Genomic DNA, 6,385 nt, shown 5'->3' with positions numbered 1-6,385 from the left:
CCGGGAGCTGTAGTTCGCTAGGGGCGGGGCTCCAAAGCCGCGGGACGTGCTGGGATTTGTAGTTTTCTTTTCTCTCAAGTCCCGGCCCGGGTCCGGAAATAGTGACACTCCCGTTCTCCCTTCCCAGTGGTCCTCACACTTCCTTTTCCCGGGTCCTGAAGCGTGCCCTTGCGTGAGACTCCTGACAACCGGGGCCAATCAGAGGGTGGCGCGAGGGGGCGGGGCCATAGTTTAAACTAATTGTGCGCTCACAGCGCTGGCGCGAGCCCGCGACAAACCCGATCCCGTGGAAGCGTGAGGCGGAGCGGGAGCGCGCGGCCAGGTAACCGGCGCGGGCCTGCGGCTGGCGTTCAGTCCGGGCGCCCGCAGGGATGCCGGGGCCTAAAGGGGGTGCTGGAGAGGCGGGTGCGAGCGGAAGGCCTCCTTCATAACCTCTCTGACTGGGGAGAATCTATCGGGGGTAAGGTTTGTGAGGAGGGGGGCATGTCTGGTGTGGGGGAGGTGCCGGCGTGCCTAGGGGGAGGATCTGTTTGGGGGCGTGTCTGTGGAATTCTGTCTACGCGGGGAGGGAAGGGGGGGGCTAGTGCGTGTTCCTGAAATGCTTGTGACCCAGAGGTCCCAAGGAAGTCTCCGCCTATTATTGTTAACAATAGCAGTAGTAATACTAGTAAACGTAGCACCCGCTACGTTTCAGGCATTGTACCACACCCTTGACGTGGATCATTTTTTAAACATTCCTAATTGTCCTATTATCCTTTATTACAGTTGGGGAAGCGGAGGTATTTTATAATGTTTACTTGGTCAGGATTACATAGCTAGTGCATGGTTGGGTTAAATAAGGAGTGGGGGGTAAGGGGTGCGCGTTGTCTTGGACGGGTCACCTGATTTATTTTGAGCCTCACTTCGCATAGGTTAACAATAACTTACCTGCCTTACCTACTTTTTGGGGTGGTTCTGAGGGTCAAATCAGTTAAGTTGTTTCATGGAAGCGTCTTGGAGTGTACAAATACATGACTGTAAGTTACTGTGTGAAGGTTGTGCGTGGGAAAGAGCGTAACTGGCTTCATGCTGCCTCCTCTGGGTGTCCTTTCTTGCTTACGCCCCAGGGGAGTGCTGCTCATCTGGTATGGGAAGAGTGTCTGCATGTTTGTCCTAGATAGACAGTGTCTTTTGTCCCCTATCCTGATGCTTAGGCAGGTATGCATGAAACATGTCCTGGCTCTTAATGTATGCTTTGAAATGAATGAGCTTTCATGGACTGAAAAGGAAGAGGAGCCCATCTCCATTTAATGGCTTTTGAACCTTTGTATTCCATCTTTTTGCCTGGAATGGAACTGCCTTCTAAAACTGTGATAGTTACTCGCTTTAATCCGTGTTTCCCTCTCTCTAGTGTCTGATTCCTGGTCCCATATTTCCAAAGTTCTTGAAACGGTTACTCTGTGGTGGGGATTAGGGCTACCTTGTGAAGATCTTTACTGTTGTGAATATATGAGAACCCAGAGGGAACATTCAGACCAAGTAAGGTAGCATTCCATCAGCAGGGATGAGTATATGTGTTCCCTCCCTCTCTGTTCCTGAATGGTTCTCCTTGTAGAGGAAGAAGCACATAATTCTATGTAAAAGCTTCCACAGTACTCTTTTCTTGGCCCAAGTTCAAGCAAATGATGACTAATTTTAATGACTGATTCTTAATCTAATGCCAGAGCTATGCTTCCCCAAAGCTAGGAGATCTTACCTGAAAGCTCATATAAAAACATTTCTATTTAGAATATTCTCTTTTATTTATGGAATATGAGAGTGAGAAGAATGCCTTGAACTAGTAGTTGAGTTCTAGGACTGTTAGGATGGTGAAAAGCCCTGCCACAGGTGGCTAAACAGGGCTGACTGGATAATATTTTGACAGCTGTGTCTAATTGATAACACCCGATGGTCAGTAAGTATGTTGGGGGTCATTTATTTCAGCCTCTTACCCACTGTTACACTGAACATATCAAAAGGTGTTGTCTGAATTCAAAATAAACACTTCCAAAGATGGGACCACTCCCAAAGGCAGTCCATTTCAATATTGAACAATTCTAAATAATAATAGTTGTTATTGTATTCTAACAGTATTGTGTTTTGTGCTGTTAGAGATTATTTTCATTTTATCCTAATATGCTTACTGTTTGTTTTTTCACCATTCTTTCTTGCATTTTATTCCTTTTGTGTTAAATAGATGAACATATCCTTCAGATGTTTTCTTCGGTAAGGGGTCAGTTAGCGTTAAACACTCTGTGTAGAAACATCTTTTTTTTTCTCTTCAGTCTTGATAGTTTAGCTGGGTACTAAGCTTCCAATTATTTTCTCTCAGCACTTTGAATGTTATTTTACTGAAATTCTGGCTTTTTCTTGTTAGTTTTGAGAACTGTGCTCACAATTTAACTATCATTTTGTTGCAGGTAACCTGCATTTTTCTCTGGTAGTTTTTAAAGTTGGTTTTTTTGTTTGTTTTGTTTTTATTTTTTTTTTTTTTATTTTTTTATTTTTTTTTTTTTTTAAAGATTTTATTTATTTATTTGTAAGAGAGAGAGAGTGAGAGCAAGCACAGGCAGACAGAGTGGCAGGCAGAGGAGGGAGAAGCACAAAGGAGGATGGGGACTCGATCCCAGGACGCTGGGATCATGACCTGAGCCGAAGGCAGCTGCTTAACCAACTGAGCCACCCAGGCATCCCGTTTGTTTTGTTTTTAATTTGACAGAGAGAGTCACAGTGAGAGAGGGAACACAAACAGGGGGAGTGGGAGAGGGAGAAGCAGGCTTCCCTCTGTGCAGGGAGCCTGGTGCAGGGCTCCATCCCAGGACCCTGGGATCATGACCTGAGCCAAAGGCAGATGCTTAATGACTGAGCCACCCAGGCGCCCCTTCTCTGGTAGTTTTAAAAATCTTATTGTTTGTGTTCTGCAGTTTCATTACATGCTGTGTATTTAATTGTATCCTACTGGGAACTTACAGTGGTTCCTCAATCTGAGATTTCATACCGTGCATAAATTTTGTAAAAAGTTCATAGTCGTTCCCTTTTTAAATAGTACCTCTCGGGATGTCTGGGTGGCTCAGTTGGTTAAGCAGCTGCCTTCGGCTCAGGTCCTGGGATCGAGTCCCACATCGGGCTGCTTGTTCGGCAGGGAGCCTGCTTCTCCCTCTGCCTGCCATTCTGTCTGCTTGTGCTCACTCTTGCTCCTCTCTCTCTCTGACAAATAAATAAATAAAATCTTTTAAATAAATAAATAGTACCTCTCTCAGATCCCATATTTAACTTATGTTGGACTTTTTTATTCTGTCCTCTACATCTTTTTTTTTTTTTTTAAGATTTTATTTATTTATTTGTCAGAGAGAGCGAGCAAGAGCGAGCACAGGCAGACAGTGGAAGGCAGAGTCAGAGGGAGAAGCAGGCTCCTTGTGGAGCAAGGAGCCCAGTGTGGGACTTGATCCCAGGATGCTGGGATCATGACCTGAGCCGAAGGCAGCTGCTTAACCAACTGAGCCACCCAGACATCCCTGTCCTCTACATCTCTTATCTTTCATGATTTCCATCTCTTTCTGTCTTACCTCTGGTAATTTTTTTAAATCTATCTCCTAGCTTAGTAATTTACTCTTCAGCTAGAACTAATTTACTTTGTGTATGTGTGTGTGTGTTTAAGGGCTGGAGGGGCAGAGGGAGAGGGGGAGAGAGAATCTTAAGCAGGCTCCACACCCAGTGCAGAGCTTGTTGAGAGCTCAATCTCATGACCCAGAGATCAAGATCTGAGCTGAGAGCCATTTAGTTGCTCAGCTGACTGAGCCACCCAGATGCCCTGAGTTCTTCATTAGCTAACTTTTTCATTTTTAGAAGTACTATCTAGTACATTTTTAAATATGCTTCTTTGTTTTCCATGGTATCTTATTTTTGTCTCATGTTTTCAACTCATATAATAATTTTATTTTATTTATTTATTTTTTAAAATATTTTATTTATTTATTTGACAGAAAGAGATCACAAGTAGGCAGAGAGGCAGGCAGAGAGAGAGGAGGAAGCAGGCTCCCTACGGAGCAGAGAGCTAGTTGTGGGGCTCCATCCCAGGACCCTGGGATCATGACCTGAGCCGAAGGCAGAAGCTTTAACCCGCTGAGCCACCCAGGCGCCCCTCAACTCATATAATAATTTTAAAGATTTTATTTTTTAAAATTTATTATTTATTTGACAGAGAGAGATCACAAGTAGGCAGAGAGGCAGGCAGAGAGAGGGGAAGGGAAGCAGGCTCCTGCCGAGCAGAGAGCCCGATGTGGAGCTCCATCCCAGGACCCCAGGATCATGACCTGAGCCGAAGGCAGAGGCTTTAACCCACTGAGCCACCCAGGTGCCCCAATAATTTTAAATAAACTTATAGTCTCTATCATGTTTTTCTGAAGTTTTTAGGGATTTGTTTTAGCTGACTCTTGCCCATAATGAATAGTTTCTGCAGGTATGTAGTAGTTTTGGATTGTAAGGTCACATTCAAAGGGGTGTTGTCTGTGGTAGTCCTATGTAGCTTGGGTCGAGATCAGTTACTACCAAGAGCAGTTTATTTTCTTTCTTTGTTTATTTCTTTCTTTTTTTTTTTTTTCCAATTTTCCAAAGTGAGCACTTTGCTTAGGCATAATTTATGTACAGTAAACTATGTTTAAGGCAAAAAGTGTTTTGACAGATGTATATACCTATAAAAAGCTGCCACAATCAAAATATAGAGCTGTTCTATTATTCCCCAGAGTTTCTGCATGTTTCTTTGCAGTCCGTATTTCCCTTCACCTTGGCTCAGGAACTTTTTTTTTTGAGCTTTGAGAGAGAGAAGGAACAGGGGGAAGGGGAGAAGGAGAAGAAGAAGCAGACTCCACACCAAGCAGGGAACCCGACAATGGGGCTCCATCTTGAGACTCTGGGATCCTGACCTGAGCCAAAGGCAGGTGCTTAACGACTGAGCCACCCAGGTGCCCCCCTCAGGAACTATTGTTAATTTGCATTTCCTAGAATTTCATGTAAGTTAATCATACAGTGCATATTCTTGGCCTAGTTTCTTTCACATAGCATAATACATATGAGATTTATCCATTTAGTTGCATATATCAGTAATTTGTGGCTTTCTGTTGCTATATAGTATTCTGTTGTATGGTTATATCATGTAATTTTATTATTCTCTGTTTTTGGACTTTTGGTTTGTTTCCAGTTTTTAGCTATTGTGATTAAATTGCTATGAGCAATCATGTACAAATCTTTGAGCATTTGTATATTTTTTCCTTTTCAGAGTGGAATGATTGGGTTGTATGGCAGTTGTATTTAACTTTTTAAGAAATTGCCAGTTTTCCAAAGTGATGGTACTATTTTAGTAGTATGTGAGAGCTCCATTTGCTTCATATTCCCTTTTTTTTTAAAGATTGTATTTATTTATATATTTATTGAGAGAGCGCATGTGTGTGCACGTGATCATGCTTGAGCAGGGAGAGGGGAAGAAAAATCTCAAGCCGATGCAGCAAGTGCAGGGCTGGATATCACCACCCTGAGATCATGACCTGAGACAGATGTTAAACTGAATGAGCCACCCAGGAGCCCCCAGCTTCATATTCTTACCCATGCTTGGTATTGTTGTCCTTCTAATATATGCTCTTCTCATGGAGGTGTAGTAGTATCTCATTTTGGTTTTAGTTTGCATTTTCCTGTTAACCGATGATGGTGAACATTTTTTCACATATTTATTGGCCATTCATTGGCCATTGTATCTCCTGGAGAACTTTGTTATTGCTTCTGTTGGACACTCAAGGTTATTCCCAGCCTGGGACCAATGTATGCAATACAGATTTCCAGGCCACAAGCTTAGGCCACAAAACAACTATGGTTTTGAATTCCTAGGAGGTTTTTTCATCCTACTTCACTAGGTGAGCAAGATAAGCTTCCCTATTTCCCTGTGGACAGATTTTTTTCCCCCCTGGTCTTTTTATTGACTGCCTTTTTTTTTTTTTTAAGATTTTATTTATTTATTTGACAGAGAGAGATCACAAGTAGACAGAGAGGCAGGCAGAGAGAGAGAGAGAGAGAAGCAGGCTCCCTGCTGAGCAGAGAGCCCGATGTGGGACTCGATCCCAGGACCCTGAGATCATATGACCTGAGCCGAAAGCAGTGGCTTAACCCACTGAGCCACCCAGCCGCCCGACTGCTTCAGCCTTAATACAGCTTTAATACAATACAATATAATATCAGTTGTTTTTAGTAGGCTCAAAATCTGTCTCTTGGACAATAAGGAGTTTATAAATTCTTTACACTGCTAGCACAGCTATGCTGTCAGGTCACACTGTTCCTGGAATTTCCCTTACTTTCTCATGAGGTCAGTTTATCTGTGTAT

The 6,385-nt window shown here is 43.2% G+C and overlaps 1 protein-coding gene across 2 annotated transcripts in view; it reads left to right on the top strand.

Moving 5' to 3' along the window:
• Nucleotides 1-151: 151 nt before the first annotated feature.
• NUMA1 (nuclear mitotic apparatus protein 1) overlaps nucleotides 152-6,385 on the top strand; it is a 77,636-nt gene continuing 71,402 nt past the window's right edge. The window contains exon 1 of one of the 2 annotated variants that reach the window (XM_045071473.1): nucleotides 152-322. The gene's annotated coding sequence lies outside the window, so the exon portion shown is untranslated. The other variant, XM_045071476.1, reaches the window with a different exon arrangement.

The sequence above is a fragment of the Mustela putorius genome, unplaced genomic scaffold (assembly GCF_011764305.1).
Source record: "Mustela putorius furo isolate JIRA1106 unplaced genomic scaffold, ASM1176430v1.1 tig00003987_pilon_pilon_pilon, whole genome shotgun sequence".
Lineage (NCBI taxonomy): Eukaryota > Metazoa > Chordata > Mammalia > Carnivora > Mustelidae > Mustela > Mustela putorius.
The sequence above is the reverse complement of the archived record's forward strand: the minus strand, read 5'-3'. Positions and strand labels throughout refer to the sequence as shown.